The sequence below is a fragment of the Hemiscyllium ocellatum genome, chromosome 1 (genome assembly GCF_020745735.1).
Source record: "Hemiscyllium ocellatum isolate sHemOce1 chromosome 1, sHemOce1.pat.X.cur, whole genome shotgun sequence".
NCBI lineage: Eukaryota > Metazoa > Chordata > Chondrichthyes > Orectolobiformes > Hemiscylliidae > Hemiscyllium > Hemiscyllium ocellatum.
Genome location: NC_083401.1, coordinates 44,689,617 through 44,705,115, shown reverse-complemented (window position 1 = coordinate 44,705,115; position 15,499 = coordinate 44,689,617). Strand labels below are relative to the sequence as shown.

The following is a 15,499-nucleotide window of genomic DNA, read 5'->3' as shown; positions in this document are numbered from 1 at the left end:
CCTTCATTGTTAATTAAACATTCACTCACCTATCATTTTGAATGATGTACAGTCATTCCAATTCCAACTAACATTGCTCACAGACAGGAAAGAACTAACATTTTTGTAGTTAATTTCAAGATCTCGGGATGTTTCAGACATCTTTCGAATCAATCAAATAATTTTGGACTTCACTTAATATTTTACTGTAGCTGCTAGTTTGCACACAAGGTCGCACAAGTGCAATGAGATAATACATGATAATCTGCATTACTGTTTCTGGTTGTGGGACACTTCAGACTAATTCCCAAGGAAGGGAAATCTCCCTGCTCTTTGTCATTTATTAGCAATCCAGGGAAATTTAACAATCAGCCAAAAGGGCAGACTGGACCTCAGATTATAACTTTATCTGAAGGATAACACATCGACCTGGACCCCACATACAAATCACTGCAGCTGAAACTGACACCTGGAAGCGGCAAGAACAAACCAATATAAATACCGGAAGAAACATCAAAGCAGCGCTTCACACGAGGCTCCAACAGCACTGATGATGTTCCCTAGCCAGGGAACGAAACGTTTGCAGCAAAAACTTCCAGCTCGGCGAGCAGAACCACAACAACCGATACCCGAGCTACAAATCTTCAATCGGATAATACCTCCAGCAGTGTGGCACTCCCTCAGGACTGCACGCAAAGCGTTCAGGTTTCTGATTAGGGATAGTCAACATGGCTTTGTGCGTGGCAAATCATGTCTCACAAACTTGACTGAGCTTTTTGAAGGAGTAACAAAGAGCATTGATGTGGGCAGAGCGGTAGGTGTGATCTATATAGACTTCAGTAAGGCGTTCGACAAGGTTCCCCATTGGAGACTGGTGAGCAAGGTTACATCTCACGGAATACAGGGAGAACTAGCCATTTGGATACAGAACTGGCTCAAAGGGTGGTGGTGGAGGTTTATTTTTCAGACTGGAGGCCTGTGACCAGTGGAGTGCCACAAGGATCGGTGCTGAGTCCTCTACCTTTTGTCATTTACATAAATGATTTGGATGCGAGCATAAGAGGTACAGTTAGTAAGTTTGCAGATGACACCACAATTTTGTGTTGTGGACAACAAAGAAGGTTACCTCAGATTACAACAGAATCTGGACCAGATGGATCAATGGGCTGAGAAGTGACAGATGGAATTCAATTCAGATAAATGCAAGGTGCTGCATTTTTGGAAAGCAAATCTTAGCAGGACTTAGACACTTAATGGTAAGGTCCTAGGGAGTGTTGCTGAACAAACAGACCTTGGAGTGCAGGTTCATAACTCTTTGAAAGTGGAGTCGCAGATAGATAGGATAGTGAAAAAAGTGTTTGGTATGCTTTCTTTTATTGGTCAGATTATTAAGTATACGAGTTGGGAGGTCATGTTGCGGCTGTACAAGACATTGGTTGGGCCACTGTTAGAATATTGCGTGCAATTCTAATCTCCTTCCTATCGGAAAGATTGTGTGAAACTTGAAAGGGTTCAGAAAAAATTTATACAAGGATGTTGCCAGGGTTGGAGGATTTGAGCTACAGGGAGTGGCTGTACAGTCTGGGGCTGTTTTCCCTGGAGCTTCGGAGGCTGAGGTTTATAGAGGTTTACAAAATCATGAGGGGCATGGATAGGATAAATAGGCAAAGTCTTTTCCCTGGGGTTGGGCAGTCCAGAACTAGAGGGCATAGGTTTAGGGTGAGAGAGGAAAGATATAAAAGAGTCCTAAGGGGGCACCTTTTCACACAGAGGGTGGTACGTGTATGGAATGAGCTGCCAGAGGATGTGGTGGAGGCTGGTACAATTGCAATATTTAAAAGACATTTGGATGGGTATATGAATAGGAAGGGTTTGGAGGGATATGGGCTGGGTGCTAGCAGGTGGGGCTAGATTGGGTTGGGATATCTGGTCGGCATGATGGGTTGGACCGAAGGATCTGTTTCCATGCTGTGCATCTCTATGACTCTATGACTCTAAGTGGAATTTATCTTCCTACTTTAAGCTGAATATACAACCACTGAATCAAGATATTTTCTGTCAAATCCAGTGACTAGTCAAGCCCATATATCATAAATTAATTGTGGGACCTTGTCATGAAATATTATTATGTTCAGCTGTGCTAATTTTCTAAGTTAAAGTTAAATGGTAATTAAATGATGGAACAAAGAGAAATAGATAAAATTGTATTTTTATTATTCATTCTCAGGAAGTAGGTTTATCTTGTGTTGCCCTGAGAAACAATGTTGAATATTGACACAGACTAGTCCCAGTGGTAAATTGCACTCACAGAGCAGAATCTTATCATTTTAGTTGTTAAATTAGTGCAGGCCATTTTGCAATCCAGCCTACAAGACACAATTTCCTGAAGGAGGGCTTATGCCCGAAATGTCGATTTTCCATTCCTTGGATGCTGCCTGACCTGCTGCGCTTTTCCAGCAACACATTTTCAGTACAAGACACAATTGCCTGCATCATTTTACTCAAACAGTCAATTAGCACATAGCCTTTTGGAGCCCTGGCTTGCTAAGGACAGTGGCCATGCTGTGCAATCAGAGCACCAAGGCACCACTTCAACACTTAAAGGAAACTGTGGTCATAACTGTTAGGCAAGCACTGTAGAACAGGAATCCGACTGGATGACTTGCTGTGGCCCTCTGGTACAAGAGCATTAGGAAATTGGAAGGAATGTAAAGTCTCTCCTGCTGCTAGAAGGATATCCCCTGACAACTAAAGTGGAGCGGTATGGTTGACATTAGGAATACGCTGATGGCATCATCAAATTTCTTCCAAAAGTGGGCAGGTAATTGCTCAGGTGGGCAGTTGAATGGCAGCAGGTTTCACTCACTCCCAAAAAGCTGGCTCAGTGGTGGGAAAGTGCTAGCGACCTGCCCAACATGAGGTTTTCTAAAACACTGTAACCAATGCCACTGCTCCGAAGTCTTAGTTAAACCTGTGCAAAGTAGGCAGTGACACCATTCAAACAATGTGAACTTTTACATCCATTGACATTTCTGCCAGAAATAGTGAGGACAAAGAATTTGTCTGGACATGTTGCTTATCTCAATTATACAGAATCTGGCCATTGCTGGAAAAGTACACATTCTGTAAAGCTTTTCATCTTCCGCTACTCAGAACAATTTGCAAAAATACCCCAATAAGGAGGAACTACAGTTTTATCATATATGAGCAGAGCAGGCTACTGATTGATTCGGATTGATGTAGATCATATCAAATTACTACAAGACAATCTTACAGAATTACAAAACTTGGCAGGAGAAATGAAAGATAACATCCAATAACAAAAGAAAATCTCATATGTATCACCAACAGGAAGCTTTAAGTTCTGTAATGAAATTTTCTGACAAGTAGATACATAACTAGACCATACCCATCACGAATGAATAAGAAAGAAGGAAGTGATCCAAAGACATGCTGCATGATGCTGCACAGATCAATGTTGGAAATACATCAGTGTCATATCTGAGATCAAAGATTTGGAACAGAAAATAGCAAAGGAGGGAACAAAGTAGACTGACCATTTCTTTAAAATACAGAATAGATTTTAAGAAATGAAGCAAGTATCAGCAATGACAAAGCACAAGGTTAACCATCTGTGCAAACAATAAAGGTCATTCATTTTCAGAACAGTTTGCCCCCACTCTCTCTACCCAATGACTATCCCAATGGAAGAAGCTGCAAAATAAAATATCACCTCAATTCTCAACTCTAGAAACATTTGGACATGTACATCAATGAGATAGGTATGGATGGATATGAACCAAACGCAGGCAAATGGGACTAGACAATTGTGAAAACTTAGTGACATGGACAAGTTGGGCCAAATGGCCTGTTTCCATGCTGTGAACTCTTTGACATTCTGGGGATTACCTTTGACCAGAAACTGAACTGCAATGGTAGTAATAAGAGCAGGTCAGAGGCTGTGTATCCTACATTGAGTGAGTCACCTACTGATTCTTCAAAGCATTTGTGAGGCACAACTATGTTACATTATGCTCCACTTGCCTACATGTACACAGCTTCATGACTCGAAGAAGCTCAACATCATCTGGGGCAAAGTAGGCCACTCAACGGATACCCTCCACTTTATTTTGAAGATTTATTCTATCCATCACCAGTGTGTATTATCCACAAGAGGTTTTGCAACAAATCATCAAGATTTTTTGGACTAAGTCATTCAAAATCTCAGTTTTTTAACACACAGAAGAACACGGGTTCCCTCCAAGCCAGCACTATCCTGAGTTGGAATTGTTGTTCCGTCATTGTCACAGGCTCATTCCCTGACCTGGCAACAATGGGCCTACACGTGGAGACATTTAAGCAGACAACTCGCTATCGTCTTAATAAGACCATACGATATAGGAGCAGAAGCAGGTCATTTATCTTGAAGTGTACAGGAATCAAGGCTTCGGGGAGGAAGGCAGGAAAGTGGACGTGAGGAATGCCGGATCAGCCATGATCTCATTGAATGATGGAATCGGCTCGAGGGGCCGAACGGCCCTCTCCCGTTCCCATTTCTTCTGGCCTTATTTAAGCGGAGTCTTATCCAGGGACAAAGCGATCCATCTGGAAAGAAAGGTTGTGAAAGCTGATCTGAGGTTTGCAATTTACCACTGAGGCTGAACAAGCACTGCTCATTCTGTGAGAAACCTGGGAGTTGCCTTTCCTCCTGAAAAACCAACAGCTTGCTAGCCCGAGCTAAACAGGGAGTTTTCTCACTCTGATCAGCTGCCCGGCTTTATCTGATTGAACTTCAGCAGAGACTTCAAACCGCTAATCGTTGGTCCCTGCCAAAATGATTTCCTGCATCACAGCACAGTGAACTTCAAAAGCACTTCATTGAACAGCAAGAAAGTATCTTGTGCGGTCCCGAGACGAGAAAGGCTTTTTCAATGCAAGGCAAGCCCTCCTGGGGACACACACACACAGAGTGCGTGGATTTGGTTTTGTTTCCATAGGCTTCATTTAGAATCAGGTTATGGTGTTGGTTCCCTCTCCGACAGATGGGTGACTGAGCGAAGGTGACAAAGTGACACGGCTCTATAACAAGCAGAAGAACACGAACTTCAGAAAGGGCACGTCCTGGACTGGCATAGCCCAGCACTTAGACACACTCGGCAGGTTCCCGAGCCCAGCCAGTGAGGGGATGTTACACAAATGCAGGTTCAAGTCTAAAACATGAATACGGAGAATACAGACCTTGAAAAAATGGATCACAATTAGTTCAGCGATCATTTCACACAGAGATGCAGAAAGTCTCAGTAAAATAAAAATGAAGCCCTATTTAAAACAAGAATAAAACATACCGAGATGTACCGACTCCAAACGGCTGGAAAGCTGATGGATTAACTCCCTTTAAAAATAACTAGTCCATTCCTTTTGCTTGCCTGCAGCGCTGGTCTGGTCACACACAACTGCCAGATGTTATCCAGTTTTTACACGGTTTGCAACGACACACACACACACACAATCGCCTGGTCAGGCTCGAGTTCGTCCAGAAACAGAAAATCTCAACACGACACAGAGGAGCCAACAGCCTGGGTCCTCCCTCTCCGTTTGCTGATGCCCGGGCTCTGACAATCAGCTGGAGATGGAGAGCTCTCAGTAACCCACCCCCCAACACCCCCCCCCCCCCCCCAGGTCCTAACGCTGTTGCTGTTACAAACACAGCCCTCCCTCATTTTCACTTCGAAGGTCCTTCTATTGCAATTTCTCAATCGGGAAAAACGGAAGACCAAAAAAAAAGCAAACACAGCAATGTTAGTTTGTGCAGTCAGAAAGGGAAGGAGCACTCTTTGTGGAGAACTCATTTTTACAATAAACTTGCAAGAAGATTCTATACTAATCGATGGTGTTTACATCCATCTGGAACACATAGATACTTACAAATAGTAATGTAATGTACCGCGAATGATGGAGATTTCACATACACCAGGAAGGGTGCTGAAGAAACTCAGCAGGTCTGCCACTATCTGCAGTCAGAGAAGCTTGGAATCCAACATTATTCATCTTCTGAATTCAGTTGGGTTCCCAAAAAAAAGTCATATTGGATTCAAAACCTTGACTCTGTTGCTGTATCCATAGATGCTGAGCTTCCCCAGCCCTTAAGGTGGCTCAGTGTGCCAAAACCTGGGTTTGATTCCAGCCTCTGGTGACTGTGTGGAGTGTGCATGTTCTCCCCACATCTGTTTCCCTTGGGTTCTCCCATTTTCTCCCACAATCTAAAGATCTTGTCGTGACATGGTGGCTCAGTGGGTAGCACTGCTGCCCCACAGCACCAAGGACCCAGGCTCGGTTCCAGCCTTGGGCGACTGTCTGTGTGGAGTTTGCACATTCTCCCCATGTCTGTGTGGGTTTCCTCTGGGTGTTCCAGTTTACTCCCACAGTCCAAACATGTGCATGTTAGGTAAATTGGCCATGCTAAATTGCCCATTGTCTTAGGTGCTTTTGTCAAAAGGAAATGGGTCTGGGTAGGTTACTCTTTGGAGGGTCAGTGTGGACTTGTTGGGCCGAATGGCCTGTTTCCACACTGTAGGGAATCTAATCTAATCTGCGGGTTAGGTGGATTGGCCATGCCAAGTGGTCCTGTAGTGCCATGGGATGTGCAAATTAGGTGGGTTAGGTGTGGGGAATGTTGGGTAATGGGAATGAGATAGGTCTAGATGGATGTTGTTTGAAGGCTCAGTGCAGGCTCAATGGGCTGAGTGGCCTCTATCTGATCTCTAGGGATTCTGTAAATTTCTTACAGGGCAAAAGTGAGGACTGCAGATGCTGGAAACCAGAGTTTAGATTAGAGTGGTGGTGGAAAAGCACAGCAGGTCAGGCAGTATCTGAGGAGCAGGAAAAATGACGTTTCAGGCAAAAACCCTTTTGCCCTAAATATCGAATTTCCTGCTTCTCGGATGCTGCCTGACCTGCTGTGCTTTTCCATCACCACTCTAATCTAAATTCTATAATTTTCTTACAGTCTACCAACCTCAGCTTGAAATTAATCATGAACTTAGCATCAATTGCTCTTTTCTTTGGTAAGTGAATTCCAAAGGTCTTCCACCCAATATGTGTTTCTGGTTTCACTCCTCTGACTCTAATTTTTGTACTATGACTCTAGTCTTAGGATATTCCAACCAGTGAAAATAATGGAAATAGTTTTCCTCTAACCACTCCATTTCCCTGCCTCTATGTGAAGAAAGCTTCAATCAAACAAAAAAGCATTCAGAGCTGAAAATGTGTTGCTGGAAAAGCGCAGCAGGTCAGGCAGCTTCCAAAGACCAGGAGAATCGACCTTTCGGGCATGAGCCCTTCTTCAGGAAGGCCTTCACTTTCTCCAAAAAAGCATTCAGACAGGTACAAGGATAGGGAATGTTTACAGGGATATGGGCCATACGCAGGCAAATGGGAATAGTTCTATTTTGAAAATCTGGCCAGCATGGATGAGTTGGGCCAAAGGGCCTGTTTCTGTGCTGTATAACTCTATGATATTCCATGATCCATGGTCCTATAAATTCTGAGGAGTACAATCTGATTTATTCTAAGGAATAATCTGTCCTTGCAATTTAACTCTTGGAGTCCAGGCTTTATCTTGGTAAACTTTGTATAATTTTCTTCAAATGCAAAAACAACTTTCCTAAGGTGAGTAAGAACTGAGCACATTACTCCTGGCTAGAAATGGTCTAAGCAGGGCTTTGTATAGTTGATGTATGACTTAGGTTCAACCTTGTGTTCAACCATCTGGATATAAAGGGCAACAATCAATTAGCTATTTTTAATTATTTTAACTTGTTTACCACATTTCAGTGATCTATTTATCTGAACCCCATAAGTCTTTTTGGGCCTCCATCATCACTTCATCCCTTTTAAGTTCAAGTGAGTGATTCACATTTGCCTACATTGAAATCTGTTTGTCACCAGTTCTGTCCAATCAACTAATCTATCAGTATCTTTTTTATAACTTTATGCTTGCAAACACACTGCTTACAATACCATCCATCTTTATTGGTAAAATGTAATTTAACCTGCTTTCATACATCTTCAAAACTAATTTTTCTCTAATGACCAAGCCAGGATTGAACTGAACAAAATTTTCATACCACTTTCCTAATCTGCTATTATATCCAATGCAGGGATTTAATCCAATATTTTATTCAAGAAAGCAGCTAGGTGATTTTGAAGAGACATTAGCTATGAAAATAGAAATGTCTGAAATTCCTGCAAGTACTCAAGACTACGATATAAACAACACAGAGATACACCATTAAACTGTATTTATAACCTTAAAAAGAGCTTGCAGTAACTCTTGTATGTTTCAAAACCTGCATTTTAATCAAAAAGGCAATCTTTCTTTCACATCCCTATAGATTTTCAGCTTTACCGATGATACATGATAGGTTTGAGATAAATCACCAAGGATGATTAATCATGTTGCACAAAACAGGCCAGTGAAAAGATTTCAGTGAATATTTTTCACAGTCTCCTTTGATGTGCTAAATGTGTTGCAATTTTTTTCTTGCTTGATTATCCATTGGTTGATCAGTTGGAACATTACTGAATTTATTTCACACCCATGGCCATTCTTTTATTGAACTGAGTGACAGATTGTTAATATAGTCTCAACTGAATGGCTAGTTCCATTAGTAAAGACTACTGAAGAAATATATTTCACTAGTCCATTTATTCAATGAAAGTCATAGGTAGCCATTAGGATTTTTATTAAACGTGTTATGTGTATTTGTGAACTCAGTTTCTTTGGTTGAAAGACGATTTGCAGAATTACAAGGGTATTCCATTTACTTGTGTCTTAGTTCTGAGGTCTTGTATGGGAATATAATGCTTGTAGTGATAAAGACAGGGATTATTTTTACAATCTTTTAATTTCTCTTGTGTTCTGTTGTTGACATTTGCCCTTAACAATCTGCATGGTTCAGTATTAGAAAGGTCAAACAGCTCTCATTTTCAAATAATCCAGCCTGCTTCATTTCACCTCTCCTCTTTTTCCATTCATTGAGAGATGTGCTTTTAGAAAGAGAGCTCCAGAGTTTTGATCCAGTAACAGTGGAGGAACAGTGATATATCAGGTTGATGAGAGGTTTGGAGAAGAATTTAAAGGTGGTCTGTCGCCCTTGTCCTTTAAGATGGTTAAAAATCACACAATACCAGGTTATAGTCCAACAGGTTTATTTGGAAGTACAAGATTTTGGAGCACTACTCCTTCATCAGGTGGGGCAGAAACATAAGACATAGAATTTATAGCAAAAGAGCAGTGTTATGCAACTCATATGATATATTGAACAAACCTAGATTGCTGTTAAGTCTTTCACCTTTTGGAATGGGGTTGCAGGTATCAAATCATTAATATGTCAATCCCAGAACTTCTTTCAGTCCACATTCCCAAGATAACTTAAGGTTTTATTAAACAAAGGTGACATTTCAGCTCAGACAATGCATTAAAGGGGTAACGTTAGAGTCTGTCTGTATTCCAATCTTGAGTCAGACTAGTTCAATTTCCAAAATAGGAATTTATAAAATATTACATGGATTGACTGCCTGCAGATTGTGCGCTTTTTGAACTAAATAGAATGTATCTGCAAATATAATGCTGCAAATGCACATTCACCCTGTAGACCTATATGTGTGTGTGTGCATGCATATGAGAGAGAGAGAGAGAGAGAGGGATTCCTGCTTTGGAAATAGAACCAGTCTGACTCAAGATTGGAATACAGACAGACTCTAACCTCACAACTTTAATGCATTGTCTGAGCTGAAATTTCACCTTTTTAATAAAAACTTAAGTTATCTTGGGAATGTGAATTGAAAGAAGTTCATGGATTTACATATTAATTACTCAATATCTGGAACCCATTCCAAAAGGTGAAAGACTAAACATCAATCTAAATGCATTCAATATATTGTATCATTTTGCTATGATGCTATTATCACTATGATCTTTTGCTGTAAGTTCTGTATCTTATGATTCTGCCCCACTAGTTACCTGATGAAGGAGCGGCACTCAGAAAGCTAGTAGTTCCAAATAAACCTGTTGGACCATAACCTGGTGTTGTGTGATTTTTAACTTTGGCCACCGCAGTCCAACAACAACAACTCCACATCATGGCTTCCAGATGGTAACAGTCCTGGGTTTGGAAGGTTCTTTCTAAGGAATATTCCTTATTCCAACAAAAAAAACCACACAGAACTCAGATCCTGCAGATCTGAAACAAACAATAAACAGAAGTGCTTTCTCTGCACAGATGTTGCCAGACCTGCTGAGTTTCTTCAGAAAATGATTGGACTTTAACCCATGTATCCAGTGGGTTTCTGGATTACTAGCCCAGTGGTATTACCTGTATATCATTGCTGACACAATGGTCTGGTCCTACTTGACTTTAATCAGATGCAACACTGGGATAATATTAGAGAAGTTGTGTCTTTAATAGATTTTTTAATGTAGGAGATCACCTTGTACAACAATGGAATCCTATGTAGTATAATCATGTGGATGTCAATACAACATTATCGCCCAGATGCTCTTTGTTCAAATCAGATTTCTTACATTCTTCTCCATCGTTTTGAGGAGTAAGTCCAGACTTCCCTTAAGTAGCAAGCCAAGAATTACAGATATCAAGATATCACTCCGCATATCGCAGGAAAGGAACTTGACCTTATACAAGGGAAGGTTTTTCTAGTGCGAACATTTTCCCTGATTAATGCATTTACTGCATCAAATTGATGGTACTCCAACCAGATTGCATTCTTCTGAAGCATGAAATTCTAATGCATAACCTTGTTATTATTTCCATCACACCCTTGTCCTTCAGTGTTATTTTAGTGCTAACCACAGGAATAAAAGTCAGCAAAGCCTTCCTTGCATTGGCAAAATATCCAATTAGCAACGGATGTTCTTCAAACATCCTATGCACCAAAATGCTTCCAACAAATAGCAACATAAATTAGTGAAGAGACATGACTCATGCTGCAGGCCACTGAAGTTAAAAACAGGTAAAGTAATTCAGAAAACTGGAGCAGTCATACTCATTTTGGTAAGTGAGGCACATGCTATATAACCAAGCTAGCTTGTCACCATGGCAACAGGCACTTCAAGCATGTCCAATGTCTTTGGATGCATGCATTGACATATAGAGGCATATAGTGATTCCAAGGAGAAACCTTAAAGATAAGAATGCTGTTTTTACAAATGGTGTTTGGACTTGCAGGTCTGCACATGGGATATTCTGAGACAGAATTTGTTTCTTTTTCATATTTGTCATCCTGCAATCAATGCAAGTCTCATGATTCTCGGGGCTTGGGGAGGTAGGGGGAGGGGGTAATTGATGCCTGACTTGCATCACCTAATGAGCCACCAATGTCAGATAGGAATAGGAGCAGCCAACGCATGAAGGTTGCAAGAAGAGATGCCGGCTGTGAAAAGGGAACAAAGTGCTCCATAAATTTTGAATGAATTAGAGCAGCATACAGTGCAATATGTTTTTCTTTCATCAAAGTGAGGGTGTGAAATGAGAAATCAGCATATAAGAAATCCGTAAATGAATTTTATTTTAAAAAGTATGGGAGAAAGGAATTTAAGAGGATCACAGAATGTAACAGTATCAGTTAGAAAAAGAAAAATTACAATGGACAGAAATATGTTGGAAGCGTGATGTGAGAGTGGGATTAAATACATTTTTATTGGATTGCATCCAGAAATTCAATGGAGTGCTCAAAGTATAGCAAAGAAAAGCCAGGGAACTATAGACCACTGAGCCTGATGTCGGTGGTGGGCAAATTGTTGGAGGGACTTCTGAGGGACAGGATTTATATGTATTTGGAAAAGCAAAGACTGATAAAGGATAGTCAGCATGGCTTTGTGCATGGGAAATCATGTTTCCAAAACTGGGTTGAGTTTTTTGAAGAAGTAACAAAGAAAGTTGATGAAGGCAGACCGGTGGATTTGCTCTTTGTGGGCTTCAGTAAAGTGTTCAACAAGGTTCCCTCTGGGAGACTGGTTAGCAAGATTAGTTCTCATGGAATACAGGGAGAAGTAGCCATTTGGATACAGAACTGGCTCAAAGGTAGAAGACAGAGGGTGCTTTTTAGACTGGAGGCATGTGACCAGTGTAGTGCCACAAAGATCTGGCTGGGTCCACTACTTTTCGTTATTCAGATAAATGATTTAGATGTGAACATAGGAGGTACATTAGTAAGTTTGAAGATGACACCAAAATTGGAGGCGTAGTGGACAGCAAAGAAGGTTACCTCAGAGTACAATGGGATCTTGATCAGATGGGCCAAGGGGCTGAGAAGTGGCAGATGGAGTTTAATTTAGACAAATGCAAGGTGCTGCATTTTGGGAAAGCAAATCAGAGCAGGACTTATACACTTAATGGTAAGGTCCTGGGGAGTGTTGCTAAACAGAGAAACCTTGGAGTGCAGGTTCATAGCTCCTTAAAAGAAGAGTCGCAGGTAGAAAAGATAGTGAAGATGGCATTTGGTATGCCTTCCTTTATGTATTGAGTACAGGAGTTGGGAGGTCATGTTGCAGCTGTAGAAAATATTGCTTAGGACACTGTTTGAATATTGTGTGCAATTGTGGTCTCCTTCCTATTGGAAAGATGTTGTGAAACTTGAAAGGGTTCAGAAATGATTTACAAGGATGAGCTATAAGCTGGAGACGCTGAATAAGCTGAAGGTGTTTTCCCTGGTGCATTGGAGACTGAGGGATGACCTTATAGAGGTTTATAAAATCATGAAGGGCATGGATAGGATAAATGGACAAAGTCTTTTTCCTGGGGTGGGGAAGTCCATCCCAGAACTAGAGGATGTAGGTTTAGGGTGAAAGGGGAAGTTATAATAAGATAGGGTATAAAAGGACCTAAGGGACAACTTTTTCATGTCGAGGGTGGTGTATGTATAGAATGAGCTGCCAGAGGAAGTGGTGGAGGCTGGTACAATTCCAGCACTTAAAAGGCATCTGGATGGGTATATGAAAAGGAAGGGTTTAGAGGGATAGTGGCCAAGTGCTGGCAAAGGGGAGGAGATTAGGTTAGGATGTCTGGTCGGCGTGGACATTGGACCAAAGGGTCTGTTTCCGCACTGTAAATCTCTATGACTATAAGTCTAAGTATATCAATTGAGCCTTAGATGGATTTGACCTTTCGGCAGATACAAAAATTGATGAAAGAATAAATGCCTGATACAAAAGGTGGATTCACAGTTGCAACAGATGTGGGAATTCCATTTGAATCATGAGTTCTGCACCATATCAGTATTGGAAACGTACTCGTCCCAAACTGTGAGATTAAACATCCTGGTACCACAATGTTGGGAGGGCAAGAAGTGGAATTAATGTGATTCAGTCAGGCAAGCATATCACAATTAACTATCAGTGGAGCACAGTATCTAAGGTTTTTGACTTGATGACAAAGTATTTAGAGTTGAATAAGGACTGATTTCTTTTTTCTCTCTAATTTTAGAAACACAATGTGAACGACAACAAGAATGAATGTTCCCATGTGAATATTGCCAAATTTCTAACAAACTCTAAGAATAGTGTGGAACCTTGCTATGCATGGTTTAGATCTAATTAGAAAGCTTACATATCTTGCCAACAATGTAGGCAGAAAAGGAATGTCACTATAATCTTTTCCTTTTAAACTCCACATTAGCCAACTACAGCAAAATGTAAAATTTATCTGGGAAGTACATTGTAATAAGGTTTTCTTTAGTATTTCAGCACAGCAATTTTTTTTTATCTGATGGAAGGAATTTACGTTCAGAAAAAAAATAGAGAGAAAGAATTGCCAGGTTTATAAATGAGATCGACAAAGCTAATCGAGGCAAATTATTAACTAAATTAAAAATTTCAATGCAAGATAACACTGAGGAAGTTAAAGAATAAGGAGGAAAATCAAGTTGTATTTTTTCCACTAAAGATAAAAAAAACTGCATGTAATTCCATGTAATATTTTATGAATGGAAGCTGTTCTACAACAAATGTACTATACGAACATTGGAAAATAAGAATATACGAAATAGAAACAGGAGTAGATTCTTCAGCCCTCAAACCTTCTCTACCATTAACATGACCTTGGCTACTCTGATCCAGGTCTCAATTACTGGTTCATACCAGCTCATTATATCCACACAAACTCCATGATATTTCAAATATATCTACCTCCTTTTAAAAAAAATTCAGTGATCTAGCCTCCATAGATCTGTGGCTTGACGAATTCCAGACATTCTCTGCCCTCTGGGAGATTAAATTCCTTTACATCTCGGTTTTAAGTGAGTTTTCTCTTATCTTGTAGCAATGTCCTACCAGTTCAAGAATCTCCCACTTATGAAAACACCTTTTCAACATTTACCCTGTCAAGCCCACTCAGAATCTTGTATGTTTCAGTAAGATCACACCTAATTCTTCTAAACACTAATGAATAAATACCAAACCTGTTAGGGTATCCTACACAAGATAATCCCCTCGTCGCAGGAACGAGTCGAGGGAATTGCTTTCAAACTGTCTCTGTGCCAATAAAGTCTTTCTTAATTCCGGGGTGGGAGAGGGACAAAACTGCACACAGTACCCCAGGTGAAGCCCCGGAATTAGAATAAGAATTAAATTTATTGTTATGTGTGCTCAAATTACAAAAGGATAGGAGGAGAGTGCAAAGTGTACAATGTACAAGACAGCAAACAATGGCACATTCCTCCCAGATCATCTAAACGCCTTCTATGCTCGCTTTGAGTGGAATTTCGGTAGAGAGGTAACACCTATTCCAATAAGTCCTGATGAACCTATCCCAACAGTCACTGCATCACATGTAATGTCAGTTTTCCTTCATGTGAATCCAAGGAAAGTGATGGGACCAGATGGAGTACCAGGCCGTGCTCTCAGAGCATGCACAGATCAACTGGCAGAGACCTTCTCGGCCATCTTCAACCTCTCCCTGCAGCAGGTCACTGTCCCTGTCTGTTTCAAGAGGGCCAACATCATCCCTGTGTCTAAGAAGGCTCATGCAGCATGTCTCAATGACTACTCCCCAGTGGCCCTACCTCCGGTGGTCATGAAGTGCTTTGAAAGGCTGGTCATGGCATTAATCAACTCCAGCCTCCCCACTACTCTTGATCCACTCCAATTTGCCTATCAGGCCAATAGATCCATGCAGATGCCATATCACTTATCCTTCACTCCTCCCTCCTTCACACCAAGAGCAGCTACGTAAGAATCCTACTCATTGACTACAGTTCAGCCTTCAACACTATTATCCCCTCAAGTCTGATTACTAAACTTAGTGATTTCAGACTAAGCTACCTGACCCAAGGCCACAATCAGTGAAGGTTGGGGACAATACTTCATCCTCACTAACACTCAACACTGGAGCGCCCCCCCAGGGAGGTGTACTCAGCTCCCTCCTGTACTCACTGTATACCCAAGACTGCGTCGCAAATACCAGACTAATGCCATTTACAAGTTCACTGATGATACCACCATAGT

General features: G+C 41.1%; 1 protein-coding gene across 2 annotated transcripts in view; it reads right to left on the bottom strand.

Annotated features, from left to right (window-relative positions):
* The window catches only part of rab27b (RAB27B, member RAS oncogene family), a 153,969-nt gene extending 148,395 nt beyond the window's left edge, over nt 1–5,574 (bottom strand). For both annotated transcript variants that reach the window (XM_060850683.1, XM_060850746.1), the window contains exon 1: nt 5,325–5,574. The gene's annotated coding sequence lies outside the window, so the exon portion shown is untranslated. The remainder of the gene's footprint in view (nt 1–5,324) is intronic.
* Nucleotides 5,575–15,499: the final 9,925 nt, after the last annotated feature.